This window comes from Vombatus ursinus, unplaced genomic scaffold (genome assembly GCF_900497805.2).
Source record: "Vombatus ursinus unplaced genomic scaffold, bare-nosed wombat genome assembly UNPS02014772.1, whole genome shotgun sequence".
In the NCBI taxonomy this organism is placed as follows: Eukaryota; Metazoa; Chordata; class Mammalia; order Diprotodontia; family Vombatidae; genus Vombatus; species Vombatus ursinus.
The window spans coordinates 3,523,729-3,551,028 of record NW_020954550.1 but is presented as its reverse complement, the minus strand read 5'-3'; the positions used below and the strand labels follow the sequence as shown (position 1 = coordinate 3,551,028).

The window sequence follows — 27,300 nt, the reverse complement described above, 5'->3', positions numbered from 1 at the left end:
AGCTCTGCCCCCTCTTTTTTTTTTTTTTTTTTTTTTGCTTCTCCTCCTCTCTTTCTCCATGTACTTGAAACCTTTCTCTAAGTCTTTTATCATTGCATGAGTATTCCTGTAACAATCGGGCTATCTAGTATTCTTTATCCCTTGTTCTCCTTACATCACCAACTTATTTCTTCTAGTTGTGTATTTCTTGGATAATATATTTTATGCTACTAACTGCACACAAATCATCATTGGTAACATACTGGAGCTCACTTATGCTCATCATGTATCTCTCCATTGCATTTTGGGTCCCTTGCAATTATGATTTTTAAGAGATTGTATTGTTCTGTGATACACAGCATATAGCACCTCTTGACCAAAGTTAGTGTTGAAAAGATGGGATTTTGGGTTTGGCAGCTGGATTGTGTGCTTTTCTTTCCAGTTTTGGGCCCATTTCCGAGATGCACTTGTCTTTCTGTCTCTCTTTATCTAGCTGGTCCATCCATCTCTCTAATGATATATTGTAGATATACTGTAGTTTATCTGTCTCTCTCTGATATACTCACTCTATTGGTTGCCCTTCTAACTGCATGCCATTTTTTACATCAATGGTGTCAAAACCCAGTAGAAATAGGGCCATTAAACTGTACATGAGGATCCCTGCTGGCTGTGTATTGACTTAGAAAACCACATATTAACCTCATTTCTATTCTATTGTATTTTTATTTATTGGATCCTGTTGTAGGCTGCCTGTTTGACACCTCTGGTCTAGATAATAGGCATTTATCCGTTTGCAAACTCCTATGAATTGTTAGGCTGATCTCTTATTAGCTTGTGGTTGTCCCGGAGTAGGCTAAGTAGTGTTTGGGGGCTTTATGCAATCAGCAAAATTGGCACACCAGAAAAGGGAGCTATCAGATATGTGTATAGATTATGCTTATTTCATTTTATATAGAAAAGAAAGGCATATGGGACTCCAGTTACAGATATCATCTAAGTTGTCTTTTGTGGTAATAATATACTTTTCTTTCTTTGTCTTCCCTCTTGTTTGGTATTTTCCTTTTATTTTAGTACCTGAAAGCTTTCGCAATTGTTACCTTCAGTATTGCTTCTGTTTACAATTGGTCTGGTTCACATCCTCTTCTTGATTTCATTTTTTAAATGTCATTTCTGTTTTTATTAATGCATTGGAAACTGATGGTGAGAGAGTCCGAAAGTGGTGGTTCCGCTGTCATCAGTGATAAAAATTATTAGGGAAACACTGGCAGACATGCTCCATTTTTCACCTCTTGTTTTTTCAGTTTGACCTATAATTACTGTTGGCATGTTTTGGGTTAGTTGAGTTTCATACCAAACTTCCTTCAGTTTTTTTTCCCCCTTAGACTGTTCTTGTTTGTGAGGCAATACTCCTAAAATCTTCCACAATCTTCCTTCACAACATCTTGTAAAAATGTTTATATACTAAACTGGCACTGCCTTTGGCAACCATTTCTCCCCTTTTGGCCAGCCGATGCTGGATAAGGTGATTTCAGGCTTTTAGTTTTCTTCTGTGATAATTGCTTTACATTGGTTAAACTTACATAGGAAATGTTGATAATTTTAGTTATAGTCTTTATCTGTGTCTTTTTTTTTCAGTTTCACTAGTTTGTTTAAATGTCAGATTGGAGTTCCGATCATTGTACAGAGACATCTTCTAGTTATATGTAGGCTCTCTTAGTTCAGCCTTCTTGTTTCACAAATGAAGAAACTAAACGCCCTGAAGTAACTTGCCCCTGGTTATTCAGGTAGCAAGTGGCAGAGCCAGATTTTGAACCAAGATTCTGTGACTCCAAATACTGGTGCATTGCACTGTAACGTGCTGCCTCTCCAGTTTTTTTTTTTTTGTGTTTGTTTGTTTTTTTTTGTTTTGACTAGGCAGTGGAGTTAAGTGACTTGCCCAGGGTTGCACAGCTAGTAAGTGTTATGTGTCTGAGGTCACATTTGAACTCAGGTCCTCCTGAATCCAATGCACTGCGCCACCTAGTTGCCCCCTGCCTTTCCAGTTTTGAAGACAAAATTGTTTTTATTTTAAATGCTGTGGTTCCAGTATCTAATATTATAAGTACTTAAAGAAAGAGAGATTTCAGAGAGTACTGCATGTGTCTAGTGCCTATTATTGCACACACAATTTGAAATTGATCATATCTTGAAAGAAAAAGATAAATTACCAATAGGAGAACAATTTGCAAATTAGCTTTCTGTAGTCAGATCAAAGCAAAGGTCAAAATCTACTCTAAACCAGAAGAAAACATAATGATGAGAAGAACACAATGTGAGCAATTTCTGAGTCTTTGTTTTTATGCTGTGGACACCGTGCAGTATATAGAAAGCAAAAGCAGAGTATAAGTTTGACAGGGACAGAAGAAATGGAAAAAAATTTTACGTAATTGTCTTAAAGCAACAATATTTTTTCCCCTCATTGTATACTCAGCACTTATCCCAGTGCCTGGCACGTAGTAAACACTTAATAAAATTGCTTGTTGACCAATTGTCTTACAAGAGAATATTAAGTGCAGTTAAATTTCGCTTTTCAGCGTTTAAAAATCACAGCCTTTGTGTCCTACTACTTTTGAGTAGAAAAGTAGTTATGTCTCAAATTTTGCTGTCATGGGGTATAGTTTTGGATCAAAACGATGTGATAACTGTGGACATAGCTTTATATAGAGCGGCTACTCATGACTGCCACTTAATAGATCTGTGGCATTGAGATACTTATTTAAAATACTATCTTTCTTTGTGTGAGCTGTAGAGATTAAACTAGTTGATCTCTAAGGGCTCTTGTAGCTTTAACGTACTATATGAGTAGGTGAGACGGGTTCCGAGTTATAATAGTTTAGTTGAACAAGAGTACTTTTACATTTGAGAAAACTAGTCCAGAGGGCATCTCCCCCCCAACCCCCACCAATAACTTAATTCATCTGGATTTTGGGAGATTGAGGAAACCCCTAGCATAGGCTTATAGGTGATCATCACCATTGTGGTGGTTTCTTGGCTAGCCCACTTTGCCCTTGGGAACTAGATTGGAATGGTGTTAGGGCTAAGAGCCTAGCTACCATATCCTTTAGTCTTTTTTTTTTTTTTTATAATTTCCTGTTAACTTGAGTGTGGATTTGGCACCTCAGAAACTTGCTCTGTGTGAGATGATAGGGTAAATGTTCCCTGGAAATCTTTTTTTTTTGATAATAGGCAGAGTTTCTGCAGAGCTAGAGTTGACTTGTACATTTAAGTTGTTCTCTTGGTTATTACCTCTTTTCTTTTTTCCAGTTACATATAAAAACAATTTTTAACATTTAAAAAAATGCTAAGTTTCAAATTTTCTCCCTCTCTCGCTTCCTTCCCCCCTCACTGAGAAGATAAGCAATTTGGTATAGATTATACACATGCAGCCCTGCAAAACATTTGCACGTTAGCTATGTTGCAAAAGAAGATACCCCCAAGAATAATAAAGTAAATAAAGTAAAAAAAAAATAAAGTAAAAAAAAAGTATGCTTCAATCTGCATTCAGACTTCATCAGTTCTTTTTCTGAGGTTGGTAGCATTTTTTATCATAAATCCTTTGGAATTATCTTAGATTATTGTATTGCTGAGAATGGCTAAGTCATTCACAGTTCATCATCCTACAGTATTGCTGTTACTGTGTACGGTGTTCTCTTGGTTCTGTTAATTTCACTTTGCAACAGTTCATGTAAGTCTTCCCAGGTTTTTCTGAAAGCATCCTGCTCATCATTTCTTAATATTTGCAGAGTAGTATTCCATCATGGTCATATACCACATTGCCTTTCTATTCCTATCTGCATCTCTAATTTAACTACTGTGCAATCATATAGTTTGTAGGTGTTCAGTAAACGTTTTTTGAATGAGTGAATCTCAGTGTCCAACATGGGACTTTCTCTTCTTTCTAAATTTTTTTAACATTTCATATTTTATCACCTGTAACTTATGCTTCTCTTCCGTGTAAGTTCCTAAAGGATGTATAAGTGACTTAGTCCATAAATATACTATGAATGATTTAAAAAAATACAAAGTAGGAAGCTTGGGGTCTTCTTAAATTTTTAATTCCTGTCTTTTCGCATTGTTGACAGACACACTGTTTGGCATGACTATGTTGGCTTGAAAGGGACAGTATATATGTCTAATACAATTATTGGTTTTCTGTAGTCACCTCAGTTGCTATTATGGTTAGGATTAGCAGAGTCTTGGGTAGAATCCTTTCCATTGTACAAAATCTAAATAGTTGGGATTCTATAAATTATATCCTTCTCTATGATAGATTTTGAACAAGTAGTTGATAATCAACCGATGTTTTTATAAATTCTTATCAATAGTGCCCATGTTTTTGTTTTTGTTTTTGACAACTCTTTGGTTTGAAGCTCTTTTGATTTCTAAGACATTTGGCAAATATATTCTTTTTTTTTTTTTAATTTTTTTTTTTTTTTTTGCTTTAGGCAGTTGGGGTTAAGTGACTTGCCCAGGGTCACACAGCTAGTAAGTGTCAAGTGTTTGGTCTGAGGTCGGATTTGAACTCAGGTCCTCCTGACTTCAGGGCCAATGCTCTATCCACTGCGCCACCTAGCTGCCCCAAATATATTCTTAATATCTTTTGTTAGGGGTACTCCATCTGTGGCCAAGAATCTGTTTTCTTTGTATTTTAAGCTGTGGTCCAAATTTCATTTTCAGTAGTTTAGTTCCCAAATCAGTCAGTATTCCTTACCATCAGTGAGTAACAGTGAGGAAAACACAGTAAGTGCCCCTTTCGTTTTTGTAATCTTTGACAAAATTTTTTAGGTTCCTGTGGGCAGTATCATTTCTGCCTATCCTAATACCCTAGAAGTGTGAAGTAGTCATTCTTTTTTTTTTTTTTGGTGAGGCAGTCAGAGTTAAGTGACTTACGTAGGGTCAAACAGCTAGTAAGTGTCACGTGTCTGATGCTGGATTTGAGCTCAGGTCCTCCTGACTCCAGAGCCAGTGCTCTATCCACTGCACAACCTAGTTGCCCTATAGTCATTCATTTTTGAAGAGTCTTGGGAAGTACTCTATTATGACTTGGATACATGTACTGGGAAGGCAGTAGACCTTATTCTTGTTATATAATTAAGAAATCAAACTAAAATGAAGGTGAGGATGGGAATTTGTTTCCATCCCACCTTTATGTATGTATTAACAATAGTAATATTTGCATTGTACTTTTTTCCATTAAAAACTCCTGTGATGCTTCCTCATGGTGTGGTGACCCTAGCTTTGCCAGGGGTGCACTAGCTCTGACTGGTTTTAAAAGGTATCAGCTGCAAGCCTGGTAAGAGACTATAGGTCTGTCATATGAAGAGGCTCATCACTAAGCTGTAAATATTTTTTGGCCACAGAAACTCTGGAAGATCAAGTCAAAGAGGAATTGTATTCTTTGTTAATGGAGGCAGCACTTGTTCACAGAACCACATATTCTTGAATTATTAAAGTATATGTAAAGCACTTACAAAGTTCTTTTCTTACAACAATCCTTCAGGTAGGCAATATAGTATTATTATTTCTATTTTACAGCTGAGGAAACTGAGGCCAAGATAGGTTAAGGAACTTATTTATGGTCATATAGCTCATAAGTATTGGAGCCAGAATTCAAACTCAGGTCTCTTGACTCTAAATCTGTTATTACTGTTTTAAATCAGTCTTTTTCCTTTAAGATTTGTTTAAGTTAATATTTTATTGATGCCTTTTGCTTTTATAACAGTAATTTTCAAGTTGCAAGAAAGAAAAACAGTTACCCATATTTGTGACCATATCTATTAGACTATGCCGCATTTTGCACCCTGAGCTTCCTTAAGAAAAAGAAGGTTCATTTCCTCCTCTCTTTTCCAGTGCTAAAATTGGTTATTACAATTGCGTGGTGTTAGGTTTTGTTTCAGTGTTCTCTTTTTTGCACACATGATTATAGTTGCTTCAAGTCTGGTGTTATTTCCAATATATAATGGTGTGTGAGCAATGAACTTAGAGAAAAAGGAGCTTCATATATTTTATGCAAATTGAATTCTCATTTTAAGCTGTGAAAAGTTCTTTCTGTTCATGTAATAATTGGACATTTGCAGTGACCCTAATTTGTTCTTCATGAGTCAATTATAAAGAAAATGGCAGTGATCCTCTGAGATGAACAGAAACAAAGCAGTATTTATTGGAACTTTGGAACTTGAGCTGCCATTTTCCTGATCTGCTTTCTCTTGTGCATAAAATAAAGCATACCTTTGTTAAAGGCCACTTGCCCAAGGTAAAGATGGCTGGTTTAATAGGAAAGTGCCAAGGTATAATAAAGTTACATTATAGTAGCTCATTATTGCATGGATTTGGATTTACTTTATATCAGATAATGTCCTCGAAAACCTAGATGTGCATGTCTTCCTTCTGTAACTTCCTCTTTTAGATAAATATTAGTTCTCCTCTCATACCAAAAATAAAAGATTTTGTCATTCAATTAATAATCATTTATTAAGCATCTGCTATGTGGGAGGCACTATGGTAAGTGATGGGGCTAAAAAAATCAAGTCAATAAACATTTATTAAATGCTTACTATGTGACATACTGTGCTAAACTCTAGGAACACTAAGAAAGGCAAAAGACAGTTCCTGTCTGTGAGAAGCTTACAGTCTAGTTGGGGAAGACAACATATAGAAAGAAACTAGAAGGGGGAGGGAAGGTTCCTGGCTCTGAGGCGTGATGAGCCAGATGAGCTGGCTGCCCTCCCTAAATGGAAGTTCTGGAGGAGTTCTTCACTGTCCACCCTCTCTAATCAAAACAAAAGCGAAGTAGTCCGTGCCTTCAGGAAACTTGCATTCTCTTGTGGGAGACAATATGTATACATATATAAACAGGTACAAAATAAATACAAGGTAATTTTGAGGGGAGGGTTTGATGGTATTTTAATTAAGCTCTCAAGAAAACAAGGAATTCTAAAAGTAGAGATGAGGAGGGAGTGAATTCTAGGTGTGGAGATTAGATCTAGGTGTGTCATTATGTGAAGTACAGTAGGTAGGCTAGTCCTACGCTTTAGGGTGTACGAAGGGGATCATTGGAAAGTCTGGAAAGGTAGGTTGGTGGGGCTAGGTTGTAATAGGGAGCTACTGGAGTTTATTGAGCAGGGGAGTGACATTTTCAGACATGTGGAAAATCATTTTTGCGGGTGTGTGGAGGATGGGATAGAGAGGGAAGAACTTCAGAGTTTAGCACAGTGCTTGGCACATAGTAGGCACTTAATAAATGTTTATTGGTTGATTGCAGTAGGGAGACCATTTAGGACTATTACCATGTGAGAACATAGGGGCCTGAAATAGGTTGGTGGTCATCTGCAAATGTAGAAACAAGGGGATAGATTCTAGAGATGTCATACAAGTTGAATTAATGAGAATTGGCAACTTGGATATGTGGGGCGAGGGGGAGGAAGAATCAGAGGTGGCTTGGAGATTGCAAACCTGGGTGCCTGTGACAGAAATAGGAAATTTTGAAAGAGCTATGAGATTGAGGGGGATAGAATGATGAGCTCTGTTTTGGATGTATTGAGTTTTAGATGTCTGCATCCAGTTAAAATTCTCCATTAGTTACTTGCTGATAAAGCACTGAAAATCAAGGAGAGATGAGGCCTGAATATATAGATTTAGGAATCATCTGTATAGAGGTAATAATTAAAATTATGGGATCTAATGAGCTCATCATCTGAGAGGTTGTAGATAGAGAAGAGGACCCCGGACAAGTGGAAGAGGAAAATGTCAAAACTGGCTTGAACCTTAGCATCAGAAAAGCTAAGATCTTGGCAACTGGTCCCTTCGTTTCTTGGCAAAAGGAGAGAGAAGAAATGGAAGCAGTGGTAGATTTTATATTTTTGAGTTCAAAGATCACTGCAGATGGCAGCTGTAGCCATGAAATGAAAAGATGTTTGCACCTTGGAAGGAAAGCTATGGCAAATTTGGACAGCATACTAAAATGCAGAGATATCACCTTGCTGACAGAGGTCCATATAGTCAAAGCTGTGTTTTTTCCAGTGGCAGTGTATGACCATGAGAGTTGTACTATAAGGAAAGCTGAGCACCACAGAATTGATGCTTTCGAATTGTGGTATTGGAAAAAGCTTTTGAGAGTCCCTTGGAAGCAAGGAAATAAAATCAGTCAATACTTAAAGAAATTAGCTTAGATTATTCACTGGAAAGTCAAATACTGAAGTTTAAATACTCTGGCCTCATAACAAGAAGACAGGACGCATTGGAAAAGACCCTAATGTTGGGAAAGATTGAAGGCAAAAGGAGAAGGGGATGGCAGAGAATGAGATGGATAGATAGTGTCATGTAATCAATGAACGTGAGCTTGAACAGACTTTGGGAGATAGTAGAAGATAGAAGGGTCTGGCTTGCTATGCACAGTCCATGGGGGTCACAAAGAGTCAGACATAACTGAATAACAACAACTCAGGACAAAGCCCACAGTTAAGGGAGTAAGACATGGATGGTGGTCTCCAAAAAAGGAGACTGAAAAGAAATGATCAGCAGATTGGTGGGAGGGAGAGATATGAGAGAATAATGTCATGAAAGTGATTATTTATTGCATATGTTTTGCATGAAAAAAATTTAGTAAAAAATATTTGTGGACTTTAAAATTTTGATATTTAGAAAAGTCATTAACTGATAATTTTTGTTAACATAAGTTATAAAATACTTTTTTCATTGTAATAAGCATATTCTTGTAGATATCAGGTCTATTAAAATTCTGTGCGAAAAAGACTGGATAGCAAACTTCTGGGCTTTTTGTTAGGCTTCAAAATATGAGATACTATATTGTTACAAATATTTAGATGTTTAGATCAACATTATCAAAATTGAATGTTAAAAACAAGAAAGGAGACAGATGGTTGGATGAAATACTCTTTTTACTGCGTGAGAAGTCATAAACCCTCACAGAATGGCAAGCATATTATATTAAAATAATTTGACAGTATCACACTTGTGAATACAAATGAACTGTTAAGAAAAACAAATTGCCTGAAATTCAAAATCAAAATTTAAAGCTGAGGGCTCAGCGAAGAATAATCAAGAAGGAAATTATTTTCTTGCATTTTGTATAACATTTATTTAGTGTGCTATAATTATGAATAATACTTCAATAATTAAGGGCTCAGTAATTTTGTCAAGGTGAGGAGTACTACCACTGTTCCTACTCTGTTTCTTAGCAGATTTTCAAGAGTTTTTGTAGTAGAAAAAGTCATCACTTTACATCCAACCTCTCCAAATTTAGGAAGGCTGGTACTTGGACATTCTAATCCATTGTTAGACCCATAATTAAAGCCTCTTTCATACTGGCATAACTTTAAAGAACCTAAAGTCACTTCCAAAAGAGGCATGATAAATAATACTGATTTGATAATGAGGATTAAATGAGTTAACTTGTAAAGCACTGTGCAAAACTTATATCACTATATAATAATATTTTTATTATTGTTATTTTTTTTATTTGTATCTTCAGTGAAAAGCCATTTAACATACTATTGATTTATGCTATAGCCTGAAAGTGTTAATGTGCTTGTAAGAGTCAATGATTTATATTCCTCTGGTTATCTGTTTTATAAATCATAACTCAGGCTGTGATCTCTCCCATATATCTTTTTCCCATATAACATTTCCCTTTTTTAATAGGATCTTTTCCTCAAGATTTCCATTCTTAGATATCTCCATAGTTCATGAAGGAAGCATTGTACCATTGAATGAACTTGTTATCAAAAGTTGGAGACTGGGACTGAATCTAGACTATTTCATTGATCTGCTCATTGTGGGAACACCAACCTATATCTCTGGACCTTTATTTTTCCATACTTGCCCTTGGTGTCAGGTACATCATGGGGACCTAGACTATTTTTCTGTGGTATAAGATGGTGGCACCAATCAATGAATAGCCATTTTTTTTTTATTTAAATGTTTTTGTTGATATATTTTGTTTTTGCTTAACCTTTATTTCCAAATCTATCAATCTTTCCCCTTACCTTGGGATCTGTCCCTTATATCAGAGAATATAAAAGAAGAGAAAAAAAGAAAAGCAGTTCAGCAAAACTAACCAAATGATTAACTAAATTTGACAGTATATGTAATATTCTGAACTTAGCTTCCTTGTTGGAAATCAAATCCTCTTTCCCTTGTTCTGGAGGAGGCCCAGCATTGCTGAACCTTTCCTCCATCCATGATTTCCTATCCACATCATTGGAGCTGGGCAAATTCAAAAATTTACATCTGCTAAAGTGGGAGGGAATTTGGATGAATTTTTGTTGAGGGAGACTTGAGAGGCAGCATTAAGAGTTCCCCTAGCCACAGCCATATGGTTTATGGGACTCAGAGCAGGAGTCTGAATGGTAGATTACAGGGCACAGATAGGGATGATGAACCAGTAATACATCCTTTTACGTTAAAAAAAAAAGTTTTATTATTACTTAAAAAATAAAACAAATGAAGAGTATGAGAAATTCAGAAAAAGATGGGAAGCCTTGTCTGCACTGATGCAGAGTGAAGTAAGCAAAGCCAGGAAAACAGTATCTATAATGACTACAATAAACGAAAAGAACAATAAAATGAAACCGAATATGATGTAATTATAATGGCCTGTCTTGTCCTAGGGAGGAGGAAATAAATCAACCCCCCTTCTTTTTTTTTTGGAGAGGTAGAAGATTGAGTGTGGACCAGATAGGGTTGTTGTGGTTAGTTTTGCATAACTGTTTTGTTTTTTTTCACCCCCCTTTTAAGGGAAGGCTCATTTGTGAGCCTTAGGGAAGTAAGGGGGCATTTTTGGACATGACATATAAAAACAAAAGGTGACAATAAAACTGAAAGAAAATAATTGTTTAGTTGATGCTTCTAAAAAGATATCTTTTTCCAGTGACAAATTCCTCCAACCTATTAAGACCCTTCCTTGTAACAGAGAATAGTAGATAAGCAAAATAAATCAGTGCATTGGCCATATCTACTTCTGAATACTTTATTCCATACCTTCTGAGAGGAGAGGGAAAGTATATTTCACTCTCAATTTGGAGACAAGATTGGTATTGGAGGCAAGATTTCTGAGTCTTAAAATATTTGAATATTGTTTCTATTTACACTGTTGTGTTAATTGTTCTCTTGTTTCTGCTTGCCTTGCTCTGCATCAATTCAGTTAAGTCTTCTCAAATTTATCTGAATTTTCTATCTTCACCCTTATGCAATAGTAGTATCCCATTATATTAATATACAAGAATTTGTTTAGTTAGTGTCCAGTTATTGATCACCCACTTTGTTTCCAGAAAAAATATCTCTGTAGTTGTGTATCTATAGTTCTCTACTTTATATATATGGAATCTTTCCCTCTATGTTTGATTTCCTTGGGATTTATGATATATTCAAAGTAGTTTACTGGATCAAAGAGTATGTACTGTTAGTGACTTTCATACAGTTATCTCTTCCACATTGTGGGAGTTAGGGCCGCTATCAGGAAAATTTACATAAAATTTTTTGGTCTCCTACCAGAGAAGAAGTCTGAATTTTTTCTTTTTCTTTTATGGGGCATTTACAGTACCTTGTTGTAAAATTTGGATTGATATTATATAATACTATATATATGTTTTATGCATTTCTGACTTTATGAACTTTTTCTGCTGGCCTTTGTGTGTTGCCTGTGGCTTCTGCAAACCCTCCCCAAAATTCCCATTAAATTTCTTGTGCCGACCTGCAATATATTGAAACCACAATGGGGAAAGTCTTGATGTGGAAGGGATAACTGTAGTATACTTCCAAATTATTTTTCAGAAGTTTGAGAAATTATGTACTGTCTTCCCACAGCCTTCCCAGCATTTTTGATCTTTGTCTTTTCCAATCTGATGGTTATAAGGTTAAAGCTCAGAGTTATATTATGCATGGAAAGAGTTGAAATAAGATGACATAGGTTTTGATAGCCCTTTTCATTTAATTGCTTTGTGACCTTTAACAGATCTCAGCTTCAGTTTCCCAACCATTAAAATGGAGGTGATGCACAACTTACCTTTACAGGGTTGTTTTGAGGGAAGTGCTTTGTAAATAATAGAATTATTTAAATGCAGCTTATTTTTCTGACTGCAGTTCAAAAACTCAGCAAATGTTGATTAAGCTCTTACCGTTTTCATTGTGCTAGTTGTTAGGATTGTAAAGATTAAAAAGATTAAAAAAATCAGTCCATATCCTCAAGGAACTTATATTTGCTCTTGGGGGATACAGCTTTCTCAAGTAAGTACAATACAAGTAGAGAGTAGGGATTAAGAGAACAAAATGGTGGAGAGTGAGCAAAACACTTTAACCTTTGAAGGAAATTTGGATTGGAACTTAGAAGAATATGGAAAATGTCAAACAACTGCTGTGGATGAATACTTAAGGAAATCATACAAGACAAATGAAGGTATTGCTTGATATCAGTGAAGTTCCTGTTAAAGTTGACTTGAATGTATAGATGGTAGAGTCAGAGTTGGAGGAGAGCAACCATTGTCCTTGAAGCACTTGTAGCAAAGAGCTCTAAGAGAGGAGTCAAAATGAAAAATAAATCAACTTTGAAGCTTTGAATTCAATTAGATATTTATTAACTATCTATGAAGTGCAAGGCACTGTATGTATCAAGTGTCAGGCCCTAGGTATACAGGATATACAAAGACAAAATGGAAAGCGTGGGTCTGCTAAGGCACTATCCTGGGTTGTTTCCTCTTCTCCCTCTATACTGTTTCACTGGATGATCTCAAAACCTCCCAGGGTTTCATGTTGTTTATTGTGCTGATGACCATTAATTCTACTTGTCTAGTCCTGACTTTTCTTCTGACCTTCAGTCTTCTATCTCTAACTGCTTATTAAACATCTGAAACTAGATGTCTTGAAGACATCTTAAATTCAGTGTTTAAAATTGAACTTGGTGTTCTTTGATCCAGTGACACTGGCCTCCTTGCTGTTCCTCATACACGATGCTCTTATCTTCCGGTTATAAGCATTTTTACTGACTGCCTCCTATGCCTGGAATGTTTTCCCTCCTTGTCTCTTCCTTCTACTTTCCTTAACTTTTTTCAGGTCTCAGCTAGATAGGCTATACTCACCGTGTCCCAGACTGAACTCATCTTTTCTCCCTAAACATTTCCCCTTCCAACATTCTCTTTTACTGTTGAGGGACCACCATTTTCCCAGTCACCCAGACTAGTAATCTTTTTGTCGTGACTCCTCACTATCTTTCATAACCCATATCCAGTCTGTTGCTAAGACCTATTGATTTTTCCTTTGTAACATCTCTTGCATATATTCTTTTCTCTCCTCTGACACCAACACCACTCTGGTGCAGTTCCATATCACTTCATGCCTGGACTATTTAATAGCCTGTTGGTTGATTTCCCTGCCACAACCCTCTCCCTGCTTTGATCCATCCTCCATTTCAATTGTCAAAGTGATTTTCTAAAGTGTAGGCCTGACCATAACATTCTCCTGCTCAATAAACTCTGCTGGCTGCCTATTTCTTCCAGGATCAAATATGAAATTCTCATTTTGATATTTATTCAGTGCCCTTCATAAGTTGACTCCCTCCCTACATTTCCAGTCATCTTATATACCTTATACACTCACATGTACTTTGGGATCCAGCATCACTGGCTTTCTTGTTGTTACTCACACATGATGATACTTGACTGTGGTATTTTTACTGACGGATCCCGTTGACTGGGATTTTTTCTCTTCCCATTTCTGCCTTTTGTGCTTTAAGTCCCAGCTAAAATCCCACCCTTTTACAGGAAGCCTTTCCCATCCTTAATTCTAGTGCCTTCCCACTGTTGATTATTTCCAATTTATCTTGTATGTAGCTTGTTTACACATAGTTGTTTACATGTTTATCTCCTCCATTAGATCATGAACTCCTTGAGAGCAGGGACTTTCTTTTACTTTTCTTTGTGTTTCTAGTGTTTAGCACAGTGCCTGACAGATAGTAGGCATTTAATAAAAGTTTTTGATTGACTGAAGTCCTGTCTTCTGTAAGAAACTTTTTCCAGTCCTCCTTAATCTTAGTATCTTCTTTCTGAGACAATCTGCAATTCATCCTGTATGTTTTTTGTTTGTATGTTTTCGATTGTAGACTCCTTGAGAGCAGGCACTGTTTTTTGCCTTTCTTTGTATCCCTAGAGATTAGCATGGTACCTGGCATGTAGTAGGTGCTTAATAAATGCTAATTGACTAACTCCTCTCATTAGAGGAGACAACATGAATGAATGAAGTAGCATTTATTAAGTGTTTACAGTTCATATTAAGTGTCATTCATGTCATATTCCATCATTCAATGAGGTCATTGAAAGCAGAGACTTTTTTTTTTTCATTTCTTTATATCCCCAATACTTAGCAAAGTCAGGCATTTAATAAATGCGTGTTGACTTGACTTGTTTACTGTGTATAAGCTCATATAAATGCCAGAGAGACCAGTAGAAAAAATATTTCACTTTGTACCCAGCAGACTCACAGAGATGACCAAAGATGGGAACAGTCAATGTTGGAAGGGTTGTAAAAAGACAGACACGCTAATGAATTATTGGTGGAGCTGTGCATTGACATAGCCCTTCAAGAAAGCAGTTTGGAATTGTGCAAGTAGAGTGATTAAAATTTACTCTTTGACCCAGAGATTTCACTGCAAGGCATATGTCCTGAGTTTTTTTTTTTTTTGAACTTAAGCAAAATAATTTTATTTCCTAACATATAGTAAACACATACACCCAAAGCATGTTTCCTTCTGCACATCTAGCTCTCCATAAACTTATCTTTAAATTCTGCGTTGAAAGCAAATTCATTTTCTAGTTTCCCATCAGGCACTTTGTACTTTCTAAACCATTCCACAGTTGCTTCTAGATAACCAGGTTTCAGCTTTTTAACATCGCTAATATCATTATAGTTAGCAGCATCGGGATCATCCACGTTGATGGCAATGACCTTCCAGTCAGTTTCTCCTTCATCAGTTGTCACTAGTATGCCCAGAACTTTCACTTTGATCACTTCTCCTCTTGAGCATATCTTGCTCACAATCTTGCAGGCATCAATCGGGTGGTTGTCTCCACAACAGCTGGTATGCTGGTCATTATGCCCTGGATTTTTCCAAGTCTGAGGGATGGCCCCATAGTTCCAGATATAACCTTTGTGAGGGAAGAAGTTGGCAATATAGTGGAGCTTTCCCTTTTTGACGTTTTGCTTAATAGGGTTTAAAGGATCCTTCGTGATGATCTCCATCTTTGCTTTTGTCCATCGAGTTACTTCCATGACCATGTGGAACACATTCTTGACTGTGTAAACTGGAATGTCATGAAATGGCAATCTATATTCTCCACTTGGACTTTTGAAGAAGAGCCAGTCCTTGAGACTGTGGGACACCGGGTGCTCCTTGCTGCTGCAGCTGCTCATGGCCCTGCTCCCTGGCTCAGTCAATCTGAACCCCTGCAGCGCCTCGTCATGCCTGCTTTGACTTGGCAAGGCCAAGCATGTTTTTTACAAAAAGGAAGACTATATATAAGGGAAAATATCTAAACAGCACTTTTTGTGGTAGCAAAGAATGGCAATGTAGTAGATACCCAGAGATTGGGGATTACCTAAACAAATTGTGACATAGAGATGTAATGAAATATTGTGTTTTAAGAAATGATGAACATAGACTGGAGTGGGGGGCAGAGCCAAGATGGCAGAGTAAAAGCAGTGACTTGCTTGAACTCTCCCCCAAACTCCTTCAAATACCTGTAAAAAATGACTTTAAACAAATTTTAAAGCAGCAGAACTCACAAAAAGACAGAGTGAAACAAATTTCCAGCTCAAGACAACCTGGATGGTTGATTGGAAAGGTATATCACGCTGGGCTGGGAAAGGAGAGCTGTTTGGTGTGGGCGCACAGAAAGCACAGGCCTCAGCGAACCTGGAGCAGGCCTCAGGGAACTGAATCTTGGGCAGCTATGGTGGTTTCCAGAACTCTCAACCCATGAATGCCAAAGACAACTTAGAAGGTCAGTGGGAAAAGTCTGTGTCTGTGGTGAGAGAGAGAAGGGTGGTGGTCTCAGCTCTAGTCCCGAATCTGGCCCTGGGGTGGCAGCTGCTTCCTGAGCTTCTGGCCCACAGACTGAGGGGGAATCAAGTGGCTGATCAGAGGGGGATTGCAGGGATCTTTTTGCTGGTGCAAGATTCTCTTGCTTTGCCTGTGGTTGGATCTGGGTCACAGTTTTGGGTGGCGGTCCTGGAGCGAGGAGAAGCACTGGCTTGGTGGAGCTTGTAGTGGCTGTGGATCCTTCTCACAGTTCCAAGACAGAAAAGAGTGCTTGTGGTCACTCATAGACCAGAGCACAGGCCAGGAAAGGAGCAAACATCTCGCTCTTGATCATAGCACCTTGGAAGAACTGAAAATTTACAGGTGCCTAGAAGTATCTCTGAAAACAGCTGCACAAAACCCCCAAAGCTTGGGACAGTACATTCTCCACACTGGAAGCAGACCCCTACCTTAACAAAGAGTTTATAACTCAGGTAATTGGCTGAGATCATCAGCAAGCAGCCCAAAAAGAGTCAGACTATAGAATCTTACTTTGGTGACAAAGATCAAAACATACAACCAGAAGAAGACAACAAAGTCAAAGCTCCTACATCCAAAGCTCCAAGAAAAATATGAATTGGTCCCAGGCTATAGAGGAGCTCAAAAAGGATTTTGAGAAGCAAGTAAGAGAAGTAAAGGAAAAACTGAGAGTGATGTAAGAAAATCATGAAAAACAAGTCAACAGCTTGCTAAAGGAGACCCAAAAAAATACTGAAGAAAACAATACCTTAAAAAATAGCCTAACGCAAATGGCAGAAGAGGTCCAAAAAGCCAATGAAGAGAAGAATGCCCTAAAAAAGCAAAATTGTGGCCAAATGGAAAAGTCCAAAAGCTTACTGAAGAAAATACTTCCTTAAAAAATAGAATGGAGAAATTGGAAGCTAGTGACAATTTGAGAAATCAAGGCACTGTAAAATAAATTCAAAAGAATGAAAAAATAGAAGAGAATGTGAAATATCTCATTGGAAAAACAACTGACCTGGAAAATAGATCCAGGAGAGAGAATTTAAAAATTATTGGACTATCTGAAAGCCATGATCAAAAAAAGAGCCTCGACATCATCTTTCAAGAAATTATCAAGGAAAACTGCCCTGATATTTTAGAACCAGAGGGTAAAATAGAAATTGAAAGAATCCACTGATCACCTCCTGAAAGAGATCCCCAAAGGAAAACTCCTAGGAATATTGTAGCCAAATTCCAGAGTTCCCAGGTCAAGGAGAAAATATTGCAATCAGCCAGAAAGAAACAATTCAAGTATTGATTATGGAAACACAATCAGGATAACACAAGACTTAGCAACTTCTACGTTAAGGGACCGGAGGGCATGGAATATAGTATTCCAGAGGACAGAGAAGATAAGATTACAACCAAGAATCACCTACCCAGCAAAACTAAGTATAATCCTTCAGGGTAAAAAATGGTCATTCAGTGAAATAGGGGACTTTCAAGCTTTCTTGATGAAAAGACCAGAACTGAATAGAAAATTTGACTTTCAAATACAAGACTCAAATGAAACATGAGGATGTAAACAGGAAAGAGAAATCATAAGAGACTTATTAAGGTTGAACTGTTTACATTCCTGCATGGAAAGATGATATTTGTAACTCATGAGTGCTTTGTCAGTATTAGGTTAGTGGGAGGGGAAAAAATTATATGTATGTATAGATGGATAGATAGATAGATAGAGGGCACAGGGTGAGTTGAAGATGAATGGGTGATATCTGGAAAATAAATTAAGAGGTGAGAGAGGATTATACTGGGAGAAGGAGAAAGGGAGTAGAATGGGGTAAATTATCTCACGTAAAACAGACAAGAAAAGGCTTTTATAGTGGAGGGGAAATGGGGGAAGGTGAGAGGGAATGAGTGAATCTTATTCTTATAGGATTTTGCTTAAGGAGGCAATAATGTACACAATTAAGTATGGAAATCTATCTTACCCTACAGAAAAATAAGGGGAGGAAGGGGACAAGATAGCAGGGTAATGATAGACGGGAGGGCCGATTGGGAGAGGGGATGATCAGAAGCAAACACTTATGAGGAGGGACAGGGTCAAAAGAGAGAATAGAATAAATGGGGGGTGGGATAGGATGAAGGGAAATATACTTAGTTTTTCACAACATGACTACTATGGAAGTGATTTGCATGACTTACACATGTATAACCTGTATTGAGTTGCTTGCCTTTTCAGTGAGGGTGGGTGGGGAGGGAGGAAGGGAGAAAATGTGTAATCCACAGTTTTAAAAACACATGTTAAAAAAATTGTTTTCACATGCACCTGGGAAATAAGAAATACAGGAAAGGGGGTATTGACATATATCCTGCCCTACAGGAAAATAGAAGGGGTAGGGGGTAAGAGAAGGGGGGGAGAGGTAGAAGGGAGGGCAGATTAGGGGAAGAGGTATACAGAATGCATGCCATCTTAGGGTGGGGACAGGGATGAGATGGGGAGAAAATTTGGAACTCAAAATCTTGACAAAGTGAATGTTGAAAACTAAAAATAAATAAATTTAAAAAAAATGATGAACATATAGAGAAGAATAAAAAAAGACATCAGTGAACTGGTGCTAAATAATGAAAGCAGAAGCAGAAAAATAAAGTGATTAACTGCTACAACAATAAAACAATCAAAACACTGTTGCAAAATGATGAATCATGGGGCAGCTAGGTGGCGTAGTCAGTAGAGCTCCAGCCTTGGAGTCAGGAGGACCTGAGTTCAAATTTGGCCTCAGACACATGATACTCACTAGCTGTGTGACCCTGGATAAGTCACTTAACCCCGATTGCCTCACAAAAACAAACAAACAAACAAAACAAAACCATACCAAAAAGAAACAAACAAAAATGATGAATCATTAGGTTGGTGCCAAATAAGAGGTATGAGAAGACATTTCCCTCTGCTTCTTTACAGATGGTGGATTCTGTGGAGTGGCACAATGCATATCATATCAGACTTTTTCCTTGTGTTGATTGGTTTTGCTGTATATTTTTTCCTCTTTCTAAAAAAATTTATTTGTGTTAAGAGTTGACTCTGTGGTAGGGAGGGTGATAAAGGAGGAAATCTAGATAATGTAAAAACAAAATATATCATTAAAAATCTGTTAAAACAAATGACCAGATTGGAAGGCTTTGTGTGGTACACCTGAGCTATACCTTAAAGGAGGCTAAGCATTCTTAGAGGTCTGGCCTTGAGAAGGAAGTATAACCAAAGTATGTGTGAGCACCCACAACATGGCAGAAATATTGGAGAAATGAATTGTTCCTTAAGAGAGCAACTAATATACTGATTTGACTGAAATTCAAAATGTATGAATGGAAGTGATACGAAATAAGACTGGAAAATAGGTGGATGCTAGATTTTAGGGGGCCTTAAAGGTTGGTCTGAGCAATGCTGTGATCAAGGCAATAAAGAACTGTTGAAGATTTTTGAGGGGGTGGGGTTGACATGTGTTAATAGGAGTATCAATGTTGCAGCTACATGAATTGTAAAGAGGAAAGACTGCATCAGAGACCAATTAAGAGACTTGTGCAGTTCAGATGAAAGGCTTGAATCAAAAGCTGTGAGAGTGAAAATAAGGGCAAGTATGTTAGAGATGTAGAGGTAGAGTTGACAAGACTTGCCAGCTGATTGGATGGGGACCTCGGGGGTAAGTGAGGGAGAGGGAGGAGCCAAGAACGATGCCTAAGATGTGAACTTTGGAAGGATGATGGTTCCTCTTGTCATCATCCACAGATGTATTACCTCTATGTTCAAGAATTCCGAAATCTCAGTTGTCTGACCATAATCTATTGGCTTTCCTCCTCTCCTACTACCTTTTTTTTTTTTTTAAACAAAACTCTACTCTTCTTTTGCCCTGTAACTTCTAACACCTTAACCTCTCAGTTTTCTCCCTCACCATCTCCCCTACACTAGCCACTCTCTCTTCTTCTCTCCATCTTGACTCTGTGGTGAACCAATTCAATTCTACACCATCCTCTTCTTTTAAATCCCAGTTCCCTTAACATATCGCTGATTATATCCATTCAAGCCTCAGTCTTGAATCACTTCCACTATTTGCTGCCTTTACTCCTATACACATGCTGCTGAATGAAGGTGCAGAAAATCGCACAACTGCTCTAACCAGGTCTGCATCAAATTTATGCTACACAGCCTCAACTGGGCCCTCACTGCTGGTAGGCAATCTTATTATATCTCCCTTCTCAACTCACTATCCCACTTTCTATAGCAGCTTTTCCAAATCTTTCCATCTCTTCTCAAACCTCCCATGGTTCCCCTTGCCACCAGTCTCCCAGCTGAGATCCTTGTCTCAGCTCCTTCTCCCTTTTTCCTCATTTCCTGTCACTCAGGTGCCTTCTGCTACTCTTTCCTCTTTTACCCATCTGATGTGATGAAGTGTCTTGCTCCTTACCAAGGCTAAGTGATCCTGTTCCATTCTGTCTCCTCCACCAGATTGTTTCCTCTGTCTTCCCCACTCTTTAACTTATTTTCAGTCTCTTCCTGTCTACTGGCTCATTTCCTCCTGCTTACAAACAGGCCCATGTCTCCCTTATTCACAAAAAAATCCTCACTTGATCTTCTATTCCCACTAACTATTGTTCTGTATCTCTTCTGCCCTTTGTAGCTGTACTCCTCAAAAAGGCCATCCACACCAGGTATCTCCACTTTGTCTCTCCCACTCTCTTCATAACTGCTTACAGTCTGGTTTCCAACCTTATCATTCCACCAAAACTCCCCTCTGAATTTATTAATGGTCTCCTAGTTGTCACATCCTTTTCTGAATCCTTGTTTGCCGTGCAGCCTTTGACACTGCTCAACATTCTCTGCTTGATACTCTCTTCTCTCCACATTGCAGGACACCACTCTTTCCTGGTTCTCCTCCTACCTCACTGACTACTCCTTTGTCTTTTGCTGGATCCTCATCCAGATCACACCCTTTAACCGTAGGTATCCCATAGGGTTCTGACCTTGAGGGTCCTCTTCTCTCTATACTGCTTCACTTGGTGATCTCATCAGCTCCCATGAATTTAGTTCCCATCTGTGTGCTAATGATTCGCAGATCTACCTATCTTGCCCCAAATTCTTTGCTGACCCCCTGTCTCACATTTCCAGCTGCCTTTCAGACATTTGACTGGGTGTCCTCTAGATATCTTAAGCACAATATGTTCAAAACAGAACTCATTATCTTTTCCCCTAAACCCTGAACTCCTCCTACCTTCCCTGTTACTGTAGAGGGCAACACCATCCTCCTCATCCCTCAGGCTTATAATCTAGAAGTCATCCTGGACTCTTCACTGTTACTCCCCCCCCCCCATGTCCAAGTTGTTGTCGACTGTTGATTTCACCTTTGCACCATCTCTCAAATATGCCTCCTTCTCTCCTCTGACACTGCTCCACTCTAGAGCAGGCCCCTCATCACTCCATGCCTGGATTATTGCATTAGCCTGCTTGTGGGTATGCTGCCTCAAGGCTCCAGTCTGTCCTCCATTCAGCCACTGAAGTGATTTTCCTGAGGGCAGGTCCAATCATGTAACCTCCCCTTTTCATACCCCTGACTTAGTAAATTATTGCCTCTAGGATCAAATGAAAAATGTTCTATTTGGCCTTCAAGAACCCTTCATAACCTAGTGCTTCCAGCTTGATTAGACCAAGTGACAGTGATGTCTTGGCTGTTCGATGAACAAAAATACCACATCTCTCAGCTCTGGGCATTTTCTCTGTCTTGAATGCCTGGAATACTCTTTCTTCTCTGTTCTGACTACTAACTTCCCTAGCTTCCTTTAAGTTCCAACTAAAACTCTAAAGGCAGCCTTCCCTAACCTCTTTTAGTCTTAGTGCCTTCCTTCTGTTAATCATTTCCTATTTCTCTTGTATATAGCTTGCTTTGTATATATTTGTTTGCATGTTGTCTCTCCTGTTGGGTTGCAAGATCTTTAGAGATACAGACTTTTACAAACTCTTTTATTCCCCTAGCACTTGTCTCAGTGCAGCATAATAGTAGGTGCTTAATAAATGTTTGTTGATTGATTCCCTTACTGGGAATGGGGAAGTTTGGAGGAGGAATTTTAGGCCTGTTGAATTTGCAATGCATCAGGACATATAAGGTGGAATTATCTATGTTACCACTGTTTTCTCTTAGCCTAGATAAACAAGAATTGACAATTTATCTCTTCTTTAATATCTTTCTATTAAAATATTCAAATTGCATTTATGCTATTTTGGCCCAATCTCATAACCCTTCCAGAATATAGGAAAATATTCATTTTCTTTTTTATAACCAAAAGAACTGGGGATTCATGTTTTTCTTTGAACCCTGGTAAACTGTTGTTCAGTTGTTTCTCTTGTATCTGACTCTCATGACGCCACTTGGAGTTTTCTTGGCAGATTTACTGGAGTGGTTTGTCATTTCCTTCCCTAGCTCATTTTACAGATAGGAAACTGAGGCAAATGGTGAAGTGACTTGCTCAGGGTCACATGGCTAGAAAGTATCTGAGGCTGGATTTGAACTGAGGTCTTCCTGACTACTGGCCTATCCAGTGTTCTATCCACTGGCCCTCGATAAACTGAAGTGATAAGAATAGTTGTCAGTTCATGTGTTGAGAATTCTGTGGGCAACTGAATGCTTCCATGCCTTTTTTTCAGATCTAAACACATTTAAGCTTCTTGGTTTATTTGGCCCCTATGTAGTTGAGGGACAGGAAACATCATTAAATTTTTTTATTGATGTCTTTTTGTTACCTTACATTATCTTTACTTCCAAATATAACCCTCTCCCCAAACTCTTCCCAGAGAACCAGCCCTTGTAACAAAGAATAAAAAAAGAAAAGAAACAAATAGCTTAGTAAAACTGTTATCAGCTGAGTCTGAAAGTATAGGCAGTTTTTTCATATCTATAGTTTTTACCTCTGCAAAGAAGGAAAGAAGATTAATTTTTTTCTCTCTTCTTCAGGGTCCAGATTGGTTCTTATGATGTAATCATTGTAATGCTGTAATAAATTACATAGCATTTAGTTTTTTTGTGTAAAGTGTCCGTGCCAAAATAATGCACTTATTTTTATAATGTTACATCTTAAAGCATTTTAAATGCTCCTAGCAGTCACTACCCCTTTGCTTTTGTATAGGAAAAATAAAAATTCAGATGAAAGATAATTGTTTAAAATGAGCTGTAGAGTTGTTTCTTTCTTTTATTTGTCTATGTTGATTGAAGTGTGACCACAGAGTATAGGAATATAACTATCTGTTCAATATGCATTGCTTGTAAAAAAATCTTTTGATTATTAGAATTAACTCAACCATGTTAGAAACACAGAGGTGGAAAAGGTCAAAGCTCTAGGTAAAAAGCCACATGATTGGAAAGAAACTGCTCTGGTGTTTTGGAACAGGTCATAAAGCAGGTATCTTTCTCCTTTTTTTTCCTACCCCCATTCCTCTCTGAATTCGGTTACGAAAGAACCAGGAAACATGTCGATAGGGAGAAAAATCTTAGATTTTTGTCTACCTTTGATTGTAACTTGATTTTAGATGTATCCTGATGATGCAAGAAGGACTGAATTCTAAAAGCCATTTAGTCAAATTATGATCATCTCAGAAAACACTGACTTAATGATATATGACATATATGATGTACTATGTTAGAATGTCTGTAACATTGGAACTTTGTTTTAAATGATACAAGAAAAAGTTATGTGAAATATTTAAGCTCTATATCAAACTTTCTAGAAAAACTAGGAAGAACAAAGTAGCAAATTAATAAATTACGCTTCTGCTCTTACTAGTAATTGTTAGATATTTCCTGCCTTCAGCACATGTGAAAGTTTTTACTGAATCTGGCTTGAAAGGTAAGACCTATGAAATATATATTATTTGAGATAAGAATATATTTGCACTTAAGTCAGGATTCAAACTCCAAATTAGACCTCTGAAGCATAGGTAATCAATACAGTATTGTTAACTAGAAGGAATGTGAGATATCAGGTAATCTGATTTACTTTTTTTACAGAGATGAGGAGCAGAGAAGTTAAGTGCCTTATCCAGGGTCATATAGCCTACTACTACTGAGTAGTTAGTCTTGGAAATAGGAGTATAAAACAAAAACAGTCATAAATTAGCTAAATTCTGTTTCTTTCTGTGGGTATTGACCAATATTCTAATTGCACAGCTCTAATTGGCAAGGGACAGGGTATTGGTTTTAAACAAATGAATCTTAATTTTTTTTTTTGGAGACTAGTACTGTCTAGCTTTCCCAGGCTGGAAGTATGGTGCCCTTTCACATGCTTGAGGTAGTTTTCATGTGCGAATACTATGAAAAGTTTTAATATAGTTTGGTATACAGTGGGTTTAAAAAAACCCAAATGTTATCATTTGTTAATAAATCTTTTGACAACCACAAGTTATTATTGATAAGTATCTTAGTATTTTTTCAACAGATGGCAGAATTTGAAATGAGCATTTATACTTAAGTAATTTGCATTTTTAGATTCTGTTTCTGCCAAACAAAATGCATTTGTAATTTATTACAGATTTTTTTTTTAAATGTGGCTTTGGCTTCTGCATCCTGCTGGTTTATTCATCAGGAAAGTTGGCTAGGCCATGTGACTTTTTAAAAATGTGTTTTTGCTGAGATTTTGCAAGCATCTTTGGGGGGAAAATTGTTGAGTGGTGGAGGTGATATTATAATATTGGTTTCCCCCAGTTCCCTTTGCAGAAAACCAATCCAAACTCATCAGAATGAAAACTTGCTCTCTGTAGCCATGAAAAATTTTAAAAAAATTCTACAAATTAACTCTAAGTTGGCATGTCCTCTTATCCACAATTGTGGTGAACTTGCATAGACTACAGTTTATGAATTTCTTGGAGGGAAATCTAATCCTAATATTCAAACTTGATGCATAAACTGATTCTTTGGCATGTCTGCATTTATACCCATCTGTTACTGTGGCATTGTGCCTGTTAATATGGTGGCCTTCCAGTTTCAACGAGCCATGTCAGCCAGCAAAGATGAATTGTTTGGAGGGAGTGCACTCTTCCGCAATACTAATTAATGCTGAGCTGATGAATCTCCGTGAGATAATCCTGACCACATACAATCAAAATGATGTCAATGAAAGTGAAATGTGTTTTGACTATGTAGAAATGTGTATCACAGATGTTTTTAACTGCTGAGAACAATAAAATTAATAATAACTTGTTTAGATCTCAACGGTTTTCTTTTATAAATTGAGCTTAAAAAATACCACTTTTCCCCTTGTGATAAATTAAGGAGGGATATATTATAGATTCTATGTTCTTTTTAGTATTTCACTTTGCATTTCTCTGTAGAACTGTTAAGACGTATTCTTGGAATAGTCAATTAAATTTTTAGTATCAGGCCAGATTCTTCTTTCTTCTTTCTTCTTTCACTTCTGATATGATACTCCCCAGTATAAAGAATGGTATCTGCTTAGGGAATGAGAACTGATTTTAACATTAGACTAACCAAAACAAAACTGGGAGGTTCTGATTCTTTAAAAAAAGTATGCCAAAGCCAAATACAAAAGGGTCTTGGATTTTTAAAATTATTTTCACTCTTTAGTACAGATTATAAAGAATTTATTATATTGCCACATAAGAGATGTTGGTGAAAGTAGATAGGTTATTGTAATTTTTGTACGAAACTTGGTGCTCATAATTTCATCTATTGGATGTACATAATAGCAACTCAAACAGTTATGTGTGATGCTAATAATAATAGCTAACACTTACATAGTGCTTACTATGTGCTATCACTCTGCTAAATGCTTTACAACTATTATCTCATTTGATCCTCACAACAACCCTGTGAGGTAGGTGCTGTTATTACCTACATTTTACAAATAAGGACACTGAGGCATACAGGTTAATGAATATGAAAATGGAGCTTTTATATGTGAAGCAGAAGGGGGGTAAAGGCTAACAGCTCGAGGGGACTCTGAAGGATGTCGATCTGAAATTTTGGAAAACTTTATTAGTGGACATACCCCTTACCCTGGAGTACAGATATGAAGAGTTAGATGGCTCTTCTATGTGTGTTTGCTTTTTGGTGGTGGTCAGACCCATTGCTTTTTTGACAGGTAATCTTTTTGTTTGTAGACACACTTCTGGAAACCAAGAGGGAAGATGAGTTAGTGGGATGAAAAAAAAAAGATGTGAGCTGAGCTGGAGAGAGGGGAGCAAGTAAAAATGATATGGGAAAAATCTGTCTTGGAAACTTTTGGAACTGAACCTGAACTTATTGAATAAACATTTGAGTTGAGTTGGATGTTTTAAGTACTATGTCTTATAGTTACATTGTTTCTCACACAAGTAATCAGTAGATAAGCATTTATTAAACAACTGCTGTAGTGCCAAGTAATGTATAATGGGGTTTACAAATGGAAAAGCAAGCCAGTTCTACCCTTGTGCAGCTTATATTTAACTGATATCGACAATAAATAATTGTCAGCTTAACAGGTAGGCATAAATAGTAACCGTACCATTATAGACTATAGTGATAAAAGGACATATGTATATTAAATAGACTACTAAATAGAATAAATATAAAATAAAATGGTAGGAATGGCAGGGACTTTAGAGATCATATCTTTCAATTTCTAATTTCATTAAGTGGGAAAAAAACTGAACCTTAGAGAAGACAGGTCACTTGTTCAAGGTCACACGACTCAGCAAGAGGAGAGCCTGAACTTGAATTCATGTCTTCTGAGTTCAGTAATCTTTCCAAGTCTACCACAGCTGCTTTTTAGCAGCAGTAAATAACTTAAGTTGTATGTTGATCCTTTTGGCTATAGATGAAGAAGACACAACTTTACTTTTCAATATAAAATTTATTGCTGTATGTGTAGGCAGAGACTTAGAACTTTTTCCCTCTCATTTTGCAAGTGAGATGCAGCCTACCTTAATATTCTGAATACTAGCACCGTGTCTCCTCTGATGGAGAAGATATGGTGCTGGTATAGAATAGATATCTAATACATGTAAATTCCCTGAGGGCAGGGCTTTTCTTTGTATCCCAAGTGCTTGGCATAGTACTTGGCACCTAGTAAGAGCTCAGTAATTGGATGTTGAAACATAGAAATGAAATGCCTTTCTGTAAGATGGCATTTTAATTTATGTAGTAACAGCTGGATGAGGGACAAAGTTTTTGTTTTCCAATTCAGTTTTTATCATGTAAACAGATTAGACCACTCCC

At 37.4% G+C, this 27,300-nt stretch overlaps 1 protein-coding gene and 1 pseudogene across 1 annotated transcript in view; one reads left to right on the top strand and one right to left on the bottom strand.

Moving 5' to 3' along the window:
• AP3B1 (adaptor related protein complex 3 subunit beta 1) overlaps window positions 1-27,300 on the top strand; it is a 338,444-nt gene that overhangs the window by 7,593 nt on the left and 303,551 nt on the right. The gene's annotated exons all lie outside the window — the stretch shown is intronic.
• LOC114044058 lies at window positions 14,782-15,435 on the bottom strand (annotated as a pseudogene).